Genomic DNA, 20,302 nt, shown 5'->3' with positions numbered 1-20,302 from the left:
GGAGGTCATGCTAATGCAAGAGGCAGGTTCCTACAGCCTTGGGCAGCTCTGCCCCTGTGTCTTTGCAGGAGACAGACCTCCTTCTTGTTGCTTTTGCAGGCTGCTGTTGAGTATCTAGGGCTTTTCCAGGCCCATAGTGCAAAATGTTGGTGAATCTAACTTTCTGGGGTCTAGAGGATGGTGACCTTCTCATAGATCCACTAGGCAGTGCCCCATGGGGAATGTGTGGGGACATCAACCCCACATTTCCCTTCCACACTGCCCTAGCAGAGGTTCTGCATGAGGGACCCACCCCTGCAGCACACCTCTTCCTGGACATCCAGGCATTTCCATATATTCTTTGAAATCTAGACAGAGGTTCCCAAACCTCAGTTCTTGACTTCTGTGCACCCACAGACTCAATAGCATGTGGAAGCTTCCAAGGCTTGGGGCTTGCATCCTCTGAAGCCATGACCTGAGCTGCACTTTGGCTCCTTTTAGCCATGGCTGGAATGCATGGCACCAAGTTCATAGGCTGCACACAGAAGTGGGGCCCTGGACCAGGCCTAGGAAACCATTTTTTCCTTCTAGACCTCTGGGCCTGTGATATAAGGGGCTGCCATGAAGGTCTCTGACATGCCCTGGAGACATTTTCTCTATTTTCTCAGTGATTAACGTTGGGTTCCTCATTACTTATGCAAATTTCTGCAGCCAGCTTGCTTTCTCCTCAGAAAATGGGTTGTTCTTTTCTATTGTGTTGTCATTTTGCAAATTTTTAAAACTTTCAGGCTCTGCTTTCTTTTGAACTCTTTGCTGCTTAGAATTTTTTTCCACCAGATACCCCAAATCATCTCTCTCAAGTTCAAAGTTCCACATGTCTCTAGGGCAGGGGCAAAAAGCTTCCAGTGTCTTTGCTAAAGCATAGCAAAAGTCAGCTTTGCTCCAGTTTCCAACAAGTTCCTCGTCTCCATCTGGCACCACATTAGCCTGGACTTTATTGTCCATAAGACAATCAGCATTTTGGTCAAAGCCATTCAACAACAGTGCTCTAGGAAGTTCCTAACTTCCCCACATCTTACTGTCTTCTGAGCCCTCCAACCCTCTAGGAAGTTCCAAACTTTCCCACATTTTCCTATATTCTTCTGAACCCTCCAAACTTTCCAACCCATGCCTGTTAACCAGTTCCAAAGTCACTTCCACTGTTTTGGGTATCTTTACTGCAGCACCCTACTCTACTGGTACAAATTTACTGAATTAGTCTATTTTCCCACTGCTAATACAGACATACCTGAGACTGGGTAATTTTCAAAGGAAATAGGTTTAATGGACTCTTAGTTACAAATGGCTGGGGAAGGCAAAGGAGAAGCAAAGGCATGTTTTACATGGCAGCAGGCAAGAGAAAGCATGGGCAGGGAAACTCTCCTTTATTAAACCAACAGATCTTGTGAGACTCATTCACTATCATGAACACAGTACAGGGGAGACCTGTCCCCATGATTCAGTTACTTCCCACCAGGTTCTCCCATGATATTTGGGAATTATGAGAGCTACAGTTCTAGATGAGATTTGGGTGGGGACATAGCCAAACCATATCAGAACACATACACATATAAAATTAGAAAAAAAGAAAGGAAAGAGATAATTGCCACAAAAAACTTAATTTTCATTGTTATATAGCATTCCATTATATAAACGTAACACAATTTATTTATTCTACCTTGATGGACATTTGAATTGTTTCCATTTGGATGCTATTACAAATAAAACTCCTGTGAATTTTCCTGTACAAGGTTTCATTTGCATAGGTAGTAAGTTATGTCTTTAGTAAACATCTTTGTCCATTGGGTTGCTATGACAAAAATATCATAAACTAGGTGGCTTATAAACAACAGAAATTTATTTATTATAGTCCTGGAACCTAAGAAGTCCGATTTCAAGGTGCCAGCAGATTCAGTGTCTGGAGAGGGTCCACGGTGGCACAGTTCATATATGTCTGCCTTCTTGATATAATTTCACCTGGTGGAATGGATGAGGGAGTTCTCTAGGGTTTCTTTCATAAGGGAGTGCCCTTTTAAAACCTCTTTCATGCAGACTCTGCCCTCATGACCTAATCACCTCCCAAAGATCTTACATCCAAAGCCATCAGGGATTTGGTTTAACATATGACTTTTGAGGGAATACATCTTCAGTACACAGTGGCAAATAATGCCAAATTGGTATTGAAAGTAATTCTGTCAATTTGTATTCCCACTGAGGAGGATGAAAATTCTAGTTGTTCTATATCTTTGCCAATGTTAGATATTGGTAATATGCTTTGTTTTGTTTTATTATAATAATTTTAATGCATATGGGGGTGTTTTAGTAATAGCTCATGGTTTTAATTATTAATGAGATGGCAGACCTTTACACAATTATATTGGACATTATGCTAATGTATTTTTTGAAATATTTAAGTTCTTCATCATTTTTCATTTAAATATTTTTTTCTTTTTGATACACATGAGTTTTTGTTTATATAATTTGATTCAGTGTGAATATTTTATTTTACTCTTTACTTATTTAATGGTGTTTTCTGAAGAACAGAACTTATTAATTCTGATTAGCATATAATAATGAGACAATTATAATTTATCAATATTGTATTTATGACTAGTACTTTTGTGTACTGAGAAAATTTTTTAGGTCCTAAGCTCCTTATTGCACTATAGAAGTCAAAGGTTTACATCCCTTTGAAATTTATTTTTGCAAATAAAGTGATATTAGAGTCAATTTTCATTTTTTTTCTTGTAGGTATCTGACTGAATAACCACTTCCTAACGAGTCAGTTCTTTTCTAATGGCCTGCAGTACTAGCATTATTATAAATCAGATGTGGGTCTGAAATTAGACACTATATTATGTTCAATGTATCTACTAGTCTATATGTGTGCCAACATTACACTCTTTTAAAACTACTGCAGTCTTAATATCTGATAAAGTAGGCCTTGCTGTATTATTCTTAAGATTATCTTGTTTTGCATTTCCAAGTGAATTTTAGAATTGGCTTAAACATTTCTACAAAATAACCTATGGGGATTTTTATTAGAATTATAGTTGATACATAAATCAATGTGGAAGAATTGATGTCCTTATAAAATTTGATCTACCAAATCTTGAACATAGTGCATGCCTATACTTATTTAGGTATTCTTTAATTTCTTTTAATAACATTTTATATTTTTCTATGAAGGGATATTGAGCATATTTTGTTACAATCATGTGCTGCATAAGGTTTAGGTCAATGACTGACCACATATACAATAGTGGTCTCATAGGATCAGAATACTGTATTTTTACTGTACATTTTATATGTTTAGATACACAAATATTTACCATTGTGTTACAGTTGCTTACAGTGTTCAGTATAGTAACATGCTGTACAGGTTTGCAGCGTAGGAGGAGTAATAGCCACGACTGCACAGCCGAGGCGTTAGCAGGCAGCACCATCTAGGTCAGGATACTCTGTGATGTTTGCAAAACAAAAGAATCACCTGATGCATTTCTCAGAACATAACCTCATCATCAAACAACACATGACTATGTATGTATTCTTGTGTTTTCCAATGCTATGGCATTATATTATCCAAAAGAGTTACCTTAAAATTAACAGGCCAATAATATTGAAAATAAATAGAAGAAAATATGGCAAATAAATATGAGCTGAAAAAAAAAAAAGGGTTGGAGACCAATATGAATATGTGAAAAAAAGAATTTAAGGAAATTTTCATTAAAAACTAAGAATTACATTACATACTGGTAAAATTCACTACAGGAGAGTAAGGAATATTAATCATAAATACATATGGACCTTCCCATATAATATCTAAATATGTTAAAACACAGCTACCAGAATCAAAATGGGGAAAAAAAAATCTGAAACTAAAATTTTAGATGGAGTCTGAACATGCCTTGCTCATAAACTGATGGAACAAATGGGAAAAACATAAGCAGTGAATTAAGCACATAAACATATGTATTAATTTCAAGCAACTATTCATGGAATTCTATACCTAACAGATAGAAAGGATGCTTTCTTTTCCCCCGAAGTACATATGTAATAATTATAAAAATAAACCATGCATTAGAACTTATGAGAAGTATAAGGAATTCCAAATGTTCCATGCATACAAAAGATCTTCTCCAAAGATAACACAATAAAATTTAAAACTAGTAACAAAAGGAGGAGCTTTAAAAATCTGTAAGTTTATACTTCGACTTCTGGGTGAATCGTAGTAACAAAAGCTGAACTTACTCTCCCACCTGAAGTAACTAAAGAAATGAGGAAGATATTTAAAACAAATGTTCTAAAAACATTGAACATCAGGTGACAAAAAGCAATGATCCCTTTAAGGTGGAAAACAAATGAGGTGAGTGTTATGATTGTCCCAGCTTCCTACCTGGGCCAAGCTTCCAGGAGGTATCACCAAGTGTAGTCCAAGAGTCTCCTTGGGTTGTGGAGATAAATACGGGATTCCAAAGATGCCGTGGAAGTAAGAGAAATAGTGATAAAAATGTTCCAAATTTGATATAAACTATAAACCCACAGATCCAAGAAGCTCACGAATCCCCAAGCACAAGAAACATAAAAGAAACTACAGTAAGATGCATAAAAATCAATTTGCTTAAAATCAGTGATAAAGAGAAAATCTTACAAGTAGCCAGAGGAAAAAAAGACACATTATGTATAGATTAACAAAAAAGATAGCATATTTCTCATGGGAAACAATGTAAGCTAGACACTGGAACATCTTTAAAGTGCTAAAAATAAAAACAAAAGAAAACAGAAACCAAAAAACCCTGTTAATTCAGAATTCTTTACTGTAAGGCATTATCTTTTCATAATTAAGGTAAGATAAAGACATTTTCAGATATATAAAAGCTGAAAGAGCTGATCACCAGCAGACCTACATAATAAGAAATGATAAAGGAAGAAAAATGACATTGAGTAGTAATATGGAACTATAAAAAAGAATAAATAATTTAAAAGTGGTAATTCTGAAGTTAAATATAAAGATGTCTTTCTAATTTAAGTCTCTTTAAAAGATAATTGACTGTTTAAAGAATGCAACAATGTATGTGAGCTTTCTCACATAAGTATAAGTAAAACATATGACAACAATAGCATAATAGTAGGGGATAGAAATGGGGTCACATAGGTGTAAGTTTCTTATACTAGATATGAAGTATATTACTTCAAGGTAGAATCTGACAAGTTAAAAATGTGTATCAGAAACACTAAATGTAATAGGAGAAAGAGCTGTAGTTAGTAAGCAAACCAAGGGGAATCATAAAAATATATTCAATTAATGCAAAACAATGCAGAAATGAAGAATAAAAGAGAACTAAAAAAAAAAAAACAGATTAGAAAAATAGAAAACAAACAGCAAGATGGTAGGTTTAAACTCAACCATCTATATCAAATTAAGTGTAGATAGTTGAAACACCCCAATGAAAGGTACAGATTGTTATGTTGGGTAAGAAAGCAATACAGTACCTAACAGCAGTTGACCCCTGAACAACGTGGCTTTGAACTTCATGGATCCATTTATAAATAGATTTTCTTTTGCTCTGCCACCATTGAAACAGCAAGACCAACCCCTCCTCTTCCTCTTCAGCCTTTTGTCTCTGGCACACCTGAAACAGAGACCAACCCCTCCCCTACCTCCTCCTCCTCCTTCTCCTCAGCCTACTCAACATGAAGACAAAGATGAAGATGTCTATGCTGATCTACTTTCACTTAATGAATTTTCTCTTCCTTATGATTTTCCTAATAACATTTTTTTCTAGCTTGCTTTATGGTAAAAATATAGTATGTCATACATACAACACACAAAATATGTGTTAAACAGCTGTTTATGTTATCAGTAAGGTTTTGATCAACAGTAGGCTATTAGTAGTTAAGTTTTGGGATAGTCAAAAATTATACACAAATTTTTGACTGCATGGGAGTTGGCACCCTTAATACCCACATTGTTCAAGAGTCAATTGTATAGGCTATCAAGAAATCCACTTTAAATGTAAAGACACGGTAAGTTAAAAATGAAAGCATGAGAAAGGTAATCACATTAACACTAATCAAAAGAGAGCTGGAGTGACTATTTTAATATCTCACAAAGTAGATTTTTATGACAAAAATTATAACCTCACATGAAGGAGATCACTGCATAATGATAAAGGGTAGATTTCTCAGAGAACACAATCCTAATTTTTTTTTTTTTTTTTTTTTTTTGCCTACTAACACTTATAAAATCCATGAAGCAAAACTAATGAGAAATGGTGGTAAAAAATAACAATTTCACTTGAATATTTCAACATCCCCTCTCAATAACTGACAGAACAAGCAAGCAACACATAAGAAAGGAAGACTGCCTGTAGAAAACTTAAATAACACTATCAACCAACTTGACTTAATTCACACTCATAGAACAATTCTCCCCCCAAAATAATAGCCAGCCTTTTCCTTAGACAAAGAATATTAACCACAATAGACCACACTCTAGCCTGTCAACCAACTATGGTCCACAGGCCGAATGTGGCTCTTCTTTTTTTTTTTCATAAATGAAATTTTATAAGAATACAACCATGCCTATTGGTTATGTATTGTCTATGGCCACCATGGCAGAGTTGAATATTTGTGACAGAGGTCATGTAATAAATTATGTGCTGTCTAACCCTTTATAGAGAAAGTTTGTTGACCTCTGCTTTAGGCCAGAGAGAAAGTCTCAACATCAAAAACATGATTTATAAGAAAAAAATTGATAAATGAGACTTCATCAAAACTAAGAACTTAGGCTCCTTACATGAAACTATTAGGATAATGAAAAGACAAGCCACAGACTGGGAGAAAGTCCTGGAAAACAAGATGTTTGATGAAGGACTTATAGCCATGAGTTGTGAAAGGCACTCAAACTCAATAATAAAAACAGTTAACCGTAAAATGGGTAAAAGATATATGAATGACAAGAACATAAAAAAGGATGCACATCACCATTTATTAGGGAAATGCAAAATAAAAGCATTGGCATATCATCACAATCTCTTAGAATAACTAAAATTAAAGACTGACCATATTAAACATTGGTAAGGATGTATAATAACTGGAATATTTATAGGCTGCTGACAGAAATAAAACACAGTACAAAGACTTTGAAAAAGAATTTGGCAGTTTCTTTAAAAAGGTAAACATACACCCACCATTCAGCCCATTTGATATAGTTTGGATCTGTGTGCTCACCCAAATCTCACGTCGAATTATAATCCTCGGTGTTGGAGGTGAGACCTGGTGGGAAGGTGATTGGCTCATGGGGGCAGTTTCGCATGAATGGTCTAACACCATTGTCTTGGTGCTGTTCTTATAATGGTGAGTGAGTTCTCATAAATCTGCTTGTTAAAAGCATGCAGCACCTCTCTTCTCTCTCTCTTCCTCCTGTTCTGGCCACCTAAGACATGCTTGTTTCTCCTTCACCCTCCACTATCCTTGTAAATTTTCTAAGGCCCCTCCAGAAGCCAAATATATTTCAGCATCATGCTTCCTGGACAGCCTGCAGAATTGTGAGTCAAGTATACCACTTCTCTTTATAAATCACCCAGTCTCAGGTATTTCTTTACAGCAATGTAAGAAAGAAAAAATATACCAGTCTTTAATGCTATTGATATATGTAGCAAAAATAAAAAGGAATATCTAAACAAAGACGGGTATGCAAATATCCATAGAAGCTTTATTTATAATTTCACCAAACTGAAAACAACTGAAATATGCATTAATAGGTTAATGGATAAATAAATTGTGCTATATCCATGCAATGGAATAATACTCAGCAATAAGAATGAATGACTGATACATGCAGTTGCATGGATAACTCTCAAAATAATTACGCCTAGTGAAAAAATACCATCAAAACAAGATTACTCACTGATCCCACGTATGTAAAATTTTAGAAAACATAAACTAACATATGGTGACTAACACAGGTCAATGATTGTATAGAGCTGGTGGAAGCATGGAAAGGGAGAAAATAATTACAAAGGGCACAAAAAAGAATGTTTGGAATTGACAGATATGCTTATCATCTTCTCTGAAAGAAAATATACAGAGTTCAGCAATGAAGTCATTACATATCAGGCCAGTCAAACCAAGCACCAGAGTAGTCCTGAACATACATGGTGGTTGTTTGCGTATATGCCTCTGTACAATGCTAGTTCTTTTACCTGGAATGATTAGCATCTGTACCCCAATCATTGCATGTGAAAAAGTAACATATTGTTACAAAATTGAGACTGAATACTGAATCTGTTATTTTTAGCTTATTTAAATCTCAATAATTATTTTTTCTCTCAGCATGTCAAATATGACTTTTATTTCATTGTTAATATTATGATCCAATTTTAAAGTTGTTTAAGAGCTTGTTTTCTGAGGTTTTGCATCCTCACAATCTCTAGCACAACAAAAGTAGTCCATTAATATTTACTGAATAAATGGAGGAATTAATGTATAAGTGAAAACTTCAAGGTGGGTACTATGTGAGTGTCTGGTATAAATTTTATGCAAAGTCATAATTCCAATGGGAAATCTAATTAAATACCCTTTAAGATATCTTTTATCTCTAAAATACTAAGTTTATATGAGAATTTTGAATTTCTTTTATGTTATTAATTTTAATGAAAATTACATCGAGTCCATGTTAATTATTAACATTCTATTATCTTGTTATTCTGTTGATAGCTAAAACATATTCCCCTAGTGAGTTCCCCATTGGTCCTTATACAGAGTGTCCCAAGAAACATTTGGGGGAGGAGGAGTGTCCATGAAAATAAAGTGATGCATGGAATAGTTTTTCTTATAAAAAGCATTTAAAAATATATATATGTATGAAAAAATATTAAGAACATTTGTATTCTTTTTGTTTTACTGTGCAATAGTCTGCCTTTTAAGAAATGAGGTGCTATCATGAAGAATGTCAAGATGTTACATGATTGATCACCTGATGCATGAGTAAATGACATTCAGTTTGTTCATTGATGCATAGGCAGCATTTACAAACTAACTATCATATTGATGTATGTGGTCTATTTTGTCTTTGCTGGTCTATCTTATATATCTTGTCTATTTTTATGAATGCATATTGTGACATTTTATTATGTTGTTTACTCTTGTTTTTAATAAAATATTTTATCTAATTTGGGTTTTTTCTATTACAAAATAAAAAATACACATAAATCAAATTGTTATGACTTCTCACTATAATTAAGTAATATGTGATGCTGTTTCTTGTTGTCTGCTTTCATTCATTTGCACATTATCTCTTATGATCTTTTGTTGGTGTTACATCAATACATTTTAATTTTTAATCAATTCAGTGTTGAAAAGTTTGGGAAATGCTGACTTGGTCAAATAATTATTTGTGTGACTATTTGATTAATGTTTCCATCTCTCTCAAGAAAATATTTCTAAACAGACTGATGCCTATTTTTTCCTCACTGTTACATATCTAGTACCTAGCTCAGTTTCTGAAACATGCAAGCATGAAAATAAAACTGTGTATTGATAGCCATACAATCAGATAAGTTAGCAAGGATTCCCATTATGCATGAAGCCTCACAGGGGATTAGGAAACAACTCCTTCTGCTTTCACTGGCATGTTATTACCACTAGGCCAGAGCTGTTCCAATTTCAGCCAGCCATTTATCTGTCTATTCTATATGGAATTACCTATTCTCACTAATTGAATATGTTATCTCTTTTTCTGCCTAGGTCTTTATAGCAAACCTTTCTTTCCTGGAGAGGAAATGTTTGATTTACCTGGTTGTGTGAAAACTATTTTAGTGGCTTGTGGAATTTAAAGTCACTATTAATGTAGTCTATTCCTATATTTTTAAATGCCATATTATCTTTCTAGAATATTTAAACTTACATTTAAATTGAACATGTCCTTAAGCATTGTCATACAGATGTTATTGTACAACTTTTAAGTACAGATGAATGAGATTTGAGCCCACATACACTGGTACTTTTAGATTTTAATGTGCTTCATTTGTCATTTTATTGGTGAGAACTTATATTCTATTCATTTGTAGTGAGTAACTAAGTTCAGTCCCTATTCAAGGGGAGGGGAATTAGTCTCTATTTTCTGAAGTATGCAGTGTAAAAGAATTTGTGGACTTAGGTATTTTAAAGCCACCACATAGAGACGCTCACAAAAATTAATATTCTTAAATATAATACTCTAATTCTAAAATAAGTAGAGAATACAAGAATGGAACAGTCATATAACAAGAAAGTAAACTTCTAAAAATTAAGATAAAAATTAATAATATGATTGCTGAAATATACACATAGAATCTAATTATGAAAACCAATAATTTTGGAGAACAAAGAATATGGAAACATATCATCAATAATGAAGATCCAACATTCAACCAATAGAAGTTGCAAAACAGAAAAAAGAGGATTAGTAGTTATCAACAAAGAAGGAGGAGGAGGTAGAACAGAAGAGGTAGAAGAGGAGGAAGAACGAAAAAGGAATGAAAAGAGAGAAAAGAAGGAAAAGACAAGAAAGAAAATATTTTCCCAGATCCAATAAGCTGAGTTTTCATCAGCAACCCAAAGTGCTAGAAGATAATATGACAAATGGCTTCTAAAATTTGAATTAAAATGACCAAATGAAAATATCACTGCAAGAAAAACTTCCTAAGGAATGGGAAATAAATATTTTTTAAGACATGTGAGGACAAACAATTTTTTCTTTCACAATGGTAGGATTAGGTAATAAACACTGCATTTTGGAACAAAAGAACTGATGACTCCGGCCAAAAGTCTCCAGAGGAAAAATGAGGAAAATTATATAAATATCAACATAAAAAGGCAACTGAGACTTCCCCTTTTACTAACGCAGACTAGATAGCTTAGACCATCCATCCCACTGAAAACAACCTAAAAAATCTGGGAGAAAAATCTGTTTGCAGCATTGAGATTTAACAAGGCAGCAAAGACATATTAAGCCCAAAATCCTTAATAAGAAAATTTAGGGATGGAGCTTTTAACCTTAGGGACATCATGGATTCAGAAAATATTGTGGGGCAGAGCTGTTAGTAGACTCAAATGACCTGGGAACAGATACAGATGCTCTGCGATTTACAATGGTTTGACAACAAATTTTTGACTTTACAATGGTGCAAAAGTATATGCATTCAGTAGAAACAGTACTTTGAGTACCTGTACAACCATTCTGTTTTCCCTTTCAGTACAGTATTCCATTAATTACATGAGATACTCACCACTATATTATAAAATAGGCTTTGTTTCAAATAATTTTGCTTATTTATATGCTAATGTAAGTGTTATGAGTACCTGTAAGTTAGGCAGGCTGAGGTATTGTGTCTGATAGGTGAGGTGGTATTAAATGCATTTTTGACTTGCAATATTTTAAATTTACAGTGGGTTTATTGGGTTGTGACCCCACTGTAAGTTGATGAGCATCTCTATTGGAGTTCAAAATCTGCAAGCACAGGAGCTTTGACAAAGCCCTTATGCTTTTGGTTGAGACTTGGAAGGGTGATATGCTAGGATTAAGGGTAAATTCTAAATGAATAAAACTTTGCATGGACCGATGCCTAGCTTTTAATCAAATATATCTCTTGTTGGATTATAGCAGTTTGGAATTGCTATTTCCCTAATTACTTGTCAGAAGAAAATGTTCTAAGCAAAGATAATATTATTCTAGAATGCAAATATTTCTGATTTTTATAGACAATGTTCAATATACAATCAAATATAATCAGAAATGTCAGAACACAATTAAAAAACAAGGGAAACAATAGACAATTTAAAAAATACAAGGGATCAAGTTAATCAAATTATCAGACAAAAACTTTATAATAAGAATGTTTAATATATTGAAAGAAGTAAAATCTAATATAAAAATTTCAGGCAAGAACTGAAATATACTAAAAGGAATTACAATGATGTCCTAGAACTGAATAATCAATAACTGAAACTAAACTCAATAAATGTATATTTTAAAGCAGATTAAATTCAGCTAAGTTTTTCAATCTGTCCCATTCACTAAATTCCCTTCTTTTGGAACTCCAAAAACATACATTATAGACTTTTTTTCACCATAGCCTTATATCTCTTATTCTTTTTTCTTGTGTGTTTCAATTTTAATAGTTTCTTCTGATCTGTCTTCTAGTTTACTCATTCTCTCTTCCACTGTATCTAAAATGCTTTAAAATGATCAATATTTGTGTGATGGGAAGTCAATGATGCTGAAAGGAATGAAAAGTACTGATATTGGTCAATATGAGAGTGAATCTAAATAAATATTTATTTTAGAAAATAATAAGTTAATGTCTAAGGAAGTCACATACACATTCAGAATAAAAAGATATGAAAACAATAGAAAATAGGCAGACATTAGAAGAGTGTTAAATGTTCTAAGGTTCTAACATTAGCCAAGAAAAGGTAAAATTATTAATTCACATTAGGCTTTTGATATATCATGAACACATGTTGTAATCTCTAGCATAACCACTGAAAGAGCAGTGAAATAATGTGTAGCTATTAAAATAATAAAGAGACATGAAATACTAAAATATAGTTAATGTAGAAAAAACCTAAATTTAATCTAAGTAATTTATAAAAAGAAATAATCTACAAAATAAGAGAGAAAACCGAACAGGTAAGACAAATTTAAAAATGTATAATGGTTTATTTAAGGCCAAATGTTTCATTAACATCAAAAGTAAAATAACTAAATACTCTAAAAGACAGTGATTGTTATACCTAATTAAAAGTAAAACAACCTAAACAGATACCTTTCCAGAGCAGTTATACTAGATTAAAAACAATAACAACAACAGCATCGACTGCTAAAAGAAACATAACTCAAGTATAAAAGCACACAAAGACTGAAACTAAAAGATGTACATATATATATTACATCAAACACTAACCAAGCAAAAGTTGGTATAATCACGTTTACAAGACAGAATATTTTAAAGGAAATAAATTTTCTAAAGATAAATAGAAATATTTTATTATAGAGAATTGTAATTATAGAGAATTCTTATAATTATTAAAACACTTAATTATAGAGAATTTTTTTCTTTTCCTCCTTTTTTTTTTAAAAAAAAATAAAACAATAAAACAGGGTTTTTTTGGTTTTGTTTTGTTTTTTAATTTGGAAAGAAAGATAGCCAATGTCTATGAAGACTGAAAATCTCATGGAAGGACTGAATCTAATGTCAGATACTCAGATAAGTGTTTCATACAAGAAGATTTGAAATTTTCACTACAATTATGTTTCCTGAAGGTATTTTTATACATGATATTTTAGCACTTTAATTAATTCTTTCTGTTCTCAAATTGAAATCTAGAATTTTCTTATCTTTAAAAGCACTGAAGACCACATTGGCTTGCTACCTCAACAGTATTATCATTCAGGGTGCTTGAAGTTCCTTATTACATTGCTATGATATTTAGATAGCACCCTCTGGCACTGAGAGCAGGGCAAGCAAGTTACATCCTCATGTTTTCTTCTTGTGTTAATTTTCAACCAATTTCTTCCCAGGAGGAAGCTGTACTTCCTTAAATTCTATTTTTAATTGAAAATTCCATTGATGTAATTGTATATTCACTTATAGTTGTAAGAAATAATACAGAGAGATTCCAGGCACCCTTTGCCTATTTTTTTTCCATAAGAACATCTTGCAAAATTATAGTAAAGCCAGGATATATAAATATATGTGTGTGTGTACACACACACACACACACACGTATTTATAGCCAGGATATATACATGTATATTTTTTTGAGATAGAGTCTCACTCTGTTGCCCGGACTGGAGTGCAGCGGCATGATCTTGACTCAGTGCAACCTCTGACACCTAGGTTCAAGTGATTTTCCTGCCTCAGCCTCCTGAGTAGCTGGGATTCCAGGCAGGCATTACCATGCCCGGCTAATTTTTGTATTTTCAGTAGAGATGAGGTTTCACCATGTTGTGTTGGCCAGGCTGGTCTCGAATTCCTGACCTCAAGTGATCCATCAGCGTTGGCCTCCCAAAGTGCTGGGATTATAGGCATGAGCCAACGAGGTTATTGATATTAATACAATCCATTGGTCTTATTTCAGATTTCCCATTTTCCTTGTACTCATGTGTTTGTGTGTGTGTATGTATGTATGTGTGTGTGCCTGTGTATTTGGTTCTATACAATTGTAACACCTGTAAGTGCATGTATCCAAGACCATAATCATTTTGGTTAGCTTGGATTGCTATAGCAAAGACCATGAACTGGGTAGTTTAAACAACCAATATGTGTTTCTCATGGTTCTGAATGCTGAAAGTCCAAAATCAAAGTAATGATGGATTTGGTGTCTGGTTGTGACCCTTTTCCTGGTGTCAGGATGGCCATTTTTTTTGCTGTACTGTATATGGTTGAGAGAGAAAGAGCTCTGGTCTCTTCTTATAAGGCACTAATCTCATGATGGGGACTCCCCTTTCAAGACCTCATCTAAACCAAATCACTTCCCAAAGGCCCAACCTCCAAATACCAATGTTGGAGATAAGGGTTTCAACATATTAATTTGGGGGCGAGGGCAATTAAACATGAAGTCCATAAAAACAATAAAGATTGAAAACTTCTCTATTAACCCAAGAATGCCCTTTTATAACCAACCACCTGCCTCCCATCCCTATCTCTAACCTCTGGCAACCACAACTATATTCTCCATGTCCAATTTTATTTTTTATTTCAAAAAGTGATATCAATGGAATTATTCAATGTAACATTTGGATATTGGCTTTCTCTCCTCAACATAATTCTCTAGATATTTATCTATGTTGTGTGTATCAACAGCTGGTTATTCTAATTTCATGGAACAATATTCCATGGTGCGTATACACCACAGTTTGTTTAACTATTCACCCACTAAAGGACATCTAGGCTATTTCTAATTTTTAGTTACTATGGATAAAGCTAGTATGTACAGGTAGTTACGTATAGGTTTTTGTGTGAAAATGTTTTCATTTCTCTGGGATAAATGTTCAAGAAACTAATTGCTGGGCCGTATAGTAATTGCATGTTTAATTTCATAAGAAACAGTCAAAATATTTTCTAGAGTGGGTATACAATTTTATATTCTCATCAGCAAAATATGAATAATTCTATTTCTCTTCAAACCTATCAGCATTCAGTGTTGTCATATTTTTGTTTCAGCCATTCTGATGGGTGTACAGTGATATCTCATTCTGGCTTTAATTTACATTTCCCTGATGGCTAACAGGTAGAACATCTTTCAATGTGTTATTTGCCACCTCTATATCCTTCTCAGTGAAATGTGTCTTCCTGTCTTTTGCTGATTTTCTAATTGGAATTTTTAAATTCAGAGTTTTGAGAGTTAAAAAAATACATTCTAGATATTACTCCTTTGTTGAGTATTTGGTTTACAAATATTTTCTTTCAGTTTCTCACTCATCTTTATATATATATATATACACACATATTATATATATATATGCATTATATATATTATATATAAAATATATATACATTATATATATATTATATATATAATTACATTTTAGGTTTTGGGGTACATGTAAAGAACATGCAAGATTGTTGTATAGGTATATACATGGCGATGTGGTTTGCTGCCTTCCTCCCCATCACCTATATCTGACATTTCTCCCCATGTTATCTCTCCCCAACTCCCAACCCCTCACTGTTCCTCCACTAGTTCCCCCTCACAGACCTTAGTGTGTGATGCTCCCCTCCTTGTGTCCATGTGTTATCATTGTTCAACACACCTACCTATGAGTGAGAACATGTGGTGTTTGATTTTCTGTTCTTGTGTCAGTTTGCTGAGAATGATGGTTTTCAGGTTCATCCAAGTCCCTACAAAGGACACGAACTCATTGTTTTTTATGGCTGCATAGCATTCCATGGTGTATATGTGCCACATGTTCCCTGTCCAGTCTACCGTTGATGGGCATTTGGGCTGGTTCCAAGTCTTTGCTCTTGTAAACAGTGCTGCAGTGAACATTTGTGTGCATGTGTCCTATTAATAGAACCATTTATAATCCTTTGGATATATATCCTCACTCCTCTTTTAAAACTTTTCACATAAGTGATTGCAGAACAAAAGTTTTAATTTTGACGAGGTTTAAATGATTGTTTTTTCCTTTTACTGATTGTACTTTTGATGTCATGGCTAAGAACTCTTTGCTGACCCTTGGATCCTGAAGATTTTCTCTTACGTTTTTTTCTAAGCTTTTATAGTTTTATTTTTTACATTAAGTTACATCATTTGAATGAATTTTTATCTGAAAAATACTGTTTTTCTTTCATTGTAGGCCCGTCTCTGTATAAATTCAATTTGAAAACATGGCAATATGCATCTCTATTTTCAAATGAACAAGTTAGATACAAAAATTAAAGGCATAACAAGAAAATAACATGTTTTATGTCCTTTGATACCTTTGTTTTCTTCTGTGCCAGTTGCCAGAAATGCTACTACCTACCTATGACTTTCTTTCTAAAATCTTCACTTTCTTTAACGTCTATGTCACTCTGAGTTCTGTGTCCCCGAGGAAGGGTTCCATGATCATCTCTCCTGAAGCATCTTCTCTAATGTTCCATGACATTTATTTGTACAGTTAATTTTACAGTATTTCTATTCTAGTATTTTTCTGCTTCTTGTAATACATTATATTCTCTTCTTCAGCAGGGCCTTTACACATACTGTTTCTTGAAATCCTTCCCCTGTACTCATCAACTGGTTGCCCCTTCCCTATCCTTCAGTTTTTCGGTTCAAATGTTATTTTTATAGCATGAATTAAGTTCCCTAATCGTAACCTTTCATAGAAATGGTATTTAGTACAGTTGCTAATTAGGATTTATTTGTGTGAGCTTTTGACTTTTCCACTAGACGATACCACTAGACTATATGAGGAAGGTGCTATTTGCTTCTGGTCACCCTTGTATGTTTTAGTTATAGCACAATGCCTAGCCCGATTGAGGCTCAATAAATGCATCTTGAAAACAAAACTAAGTGAATTTTTGATGTGTAAATTTAAAAAAGCAGGGGCTCCAACTTACAACTTAACTGCATAGAACCTAAGTGCCAGAGAGACTTAATGCTTGATTTCCAGAGAAGAAAGCTGAGTATTTAATTTATCTACACATGAAAGTGTTAAGGAGAATAGCAATATCTACCCAGATAATTTTTACTGGGAAGAGAGGGAAAGGTGGTACAGAAAACGTTTCTTGAAACAGTCATGTAATTAGAGTTAAATAGCGATCATAATTTAAACAATCAGAATAATTACTTGAATTCTTTATTTCCTTTTAAATGTAGAGTTATTGTTAACAAAATCTCTTACTATATTTTTTTTACATTAAAAAAAATTCATTACGGAATGTAGATATGGGCAGGCAAAGGAGGCTATTAGTGGCCAAATTTGTTCCAGAGCACTTTATAAAGACTAAACATAATTGTGCTGGCCTATTTATGAGTTAAAAATATACAGTATCTTGTTTGGCCCATTTTTTGTTTTATACTCTCCTGGGAGCCCAGTGAAACTGTGGCTCATTTTTAGCTCCCTCCCCAGCTCCGTATTTTCCATCCTCCCAGGCTGGATGGGAGTGAAATTCACTTTGCTATTGTCAGCTGCATTGGAGCAGGTGAATCTCTCTGTCCCAGAATCAGGGAAGGTAAAAGCCCCATGTAGAGGACTTTCCATTCTTAGCTAAAGCTAGTTGCTTTGGCCTCAGGGACTAATCAAGTATTATAAACACTGATTAAATAAGGTAGGTCGCTTTCATCACCACCTTCCAGAGAGGGAAATGGAGGAACCACACCTGGGAATGACATTTGCAGACTCAGGAAGACAATTTGTGGTTGCTTAATTCCTTTGCTTTGCAAATGCCAGCGGAGAGCACTGGAGAAGTTAGGCATAGTTTGAATACAATTCAAACAGGTCACATTTGGAGGCTGAGGTGTCTCATTAAAACTTCCTGTTACTGCTGTATATCCCTACGCTGTATATCCAAATCCATGACAGAGGCGCTGTACATCTCCTGTCTTAACATCTAATAGTCCTTACCAGATGGAATGAAAAAGTTGATTATACGCAGCTTTGCCAACGTCTCTTGACAGGAAAGAGTAAAAAAAATCCTCCTGAACAAATGAAATGTCAGTCAAAGCTCTAACATATTAAAGCAAGATATGCTATATTATTTTCCTAGATTAGAGATTAGCTGGTTTCTAATTAGTTGAGAAGATGTATGATATTTTAGTATGACTGGGTTTAGGATTCAGGAATATCCTTTAATCCGGTTTTTGTTGTTGTTGTTATTATTATTTTTTCACTCAGCTGCCTGGCTCCTTGTAAAGTGAATATTATCATGCAACTGGGATCGTAGCGTTTCAGAAAGCCACAGCTTTGGGAATGGGAAGAGGGTTAGAACTCAGAATGTCTTCGTTCTTTCTTAATGAGCTGCAGTCTATAAAGTGTTAAAACAGGCCAAGATTTGAAGGGGAAAAAAAAGAGTTTGAGCTATTCACATCTTGACAGTCCCCTACCCCCACCCTTGCTCTGAGCTCAGGTTTGCCTCAGAGGGATGCTTCAAAGAAATTGGGTTGTGTGGCAGTGTGGGTGGGAGGCAGGGAGGAAAAGGAGGATTTTAGAATTAAATAAGACTTTTGAAATGGGTTGCAAATTTTCATTGCAGGGAATGTGTCATTAGAAATCACTGGAATTGGTGCAATTTATATCACATTCGTGTTTATAGCTTTCAGTGGCGTTTCTTGACGGTTGGATGGGGGTGGTTGGATGGGGATCTCTTCAACGTCTACCCACTAACTCATGTGATCTTAAAGGAGAGACATGTTTCTAACTCTTGCTGCGGGGAGAAACTGTAAAACTGTAGTCCAGAGACCTTCAAATGGCCTCCAGTCTCTTCTTTAGTATAGAAGTTTAGAGCTAAATGTTACCTTATGGATTTTTCTAGATGCTTGCCCCTAAATATGTAACTGGAGGAGCAGCAACATTGCTGTAACTTAGGAGCTTGCTAGGAATGTAGAATCCCCGCCCCAGACATCCTGAATCTGACCCTACCTTTTTAAGAAGATCTTCTAGTGATTCATAAGTGTATTAAAGTTTGAGAGGCATTGCTCTAGATGAAACCCCTGATTATATAGATTAGGAAACTAATCTATACAATCTAGGAATCTAGATTAGGAAACGAATGACCTGATCTGGGGCATTATTAGTTCTTATTAAAGAACCATAAATCAAAGCCTACTCTGGCCATATTGCTCTTCCCCATATGACACTGCCCCTCTTGAACCTTGAATTCAGTGTTAATTGTGTATACACGATCACTAGCAAAAAAGCAACCGACGCTTCATTCACATAACCAGATACTGTGACTGGGTTTCTGTGATCTCTGACATTACTGCAAAAACAACTAGCACCGTGTCTGTGTATGTAGTGGGTGCACAATGAATGCTATAATATTAATATTATTAGCACTGAGGGTTCTTAGTGTTGTATGCATGACAAAAGTAAGAGAAAATGGTGAATGTTTTTCAGGGAAAGTGTCTTATCCTCGTATCCACCTAAGCAGCTTCAAGAACAGACCAGGAAAAGATGAAAGGAAGCTGCTATGGTGGGTCCTGGGTTTATTTTCACTTAGATTCCTGCCAGAGGCTAGGAGGTGATCAGCTGGTGACTTAATGCTGCTCGTAACCATGAAGATTATCTTTACTTGGTTCCATGGCACTGATAAAGTAAAAAGATGAGGGGTTATTTAGACAGATCACCAATGTCTTTTGTGCCTTTGGGCAGAATCTATTCTTCCGCTAATTGGAGGTGCAGTCATTCTGGATAAATGGAAGACAACTCACTCCTGGCCAGCAATCTGTCTTCTCATTTTTCACTCCCTGTCCTTCTACCCTATCTTTCTTTCTCTACCTTCAGTATTTGTTGAGTAGTTATCATTTGCTAGGCTCCACAATAAATATTGGCAAAATGTATAATGCTTGGCTTCTGCCCTCAGAAAGATCCTATTGTAGCAAGAGGAACAGACAGATGTAGAAGTGCCATGAGATGAGCGCTATGAGGGAATATGAACAAACACCATGAGAGAATAAGAGAAGGTCTGTTGGAGAGTAAAACTAAGTGAGCACCAATAGTAGCTGCACATTGTGACGATATGTTACATATATGTGTTACTGAGTCTTCCAAGGGGTAGGTGATAGGAAAGTCTCCTCTGAAGCAGTAATA

The sequence above is a fragment of the Sapajus apella genome, unplaced genomic scaffold (genome assembly GCF_009761245.1).
Source record: "Sapajus apella isolate SASKATOON/1434 unplaced genomic scaffold, GSC_monkey_1.0 scaffold16, whole genome shotgun sequence".
Taxonomy (NCBI): Eukaryota; Metazoa; Chordata; class Mammalia; order Primates; family Cebidae; genus Sapajus; species Sapajus apella.
Note: the sequence above shows the minus strand (reverse complement) of the source record.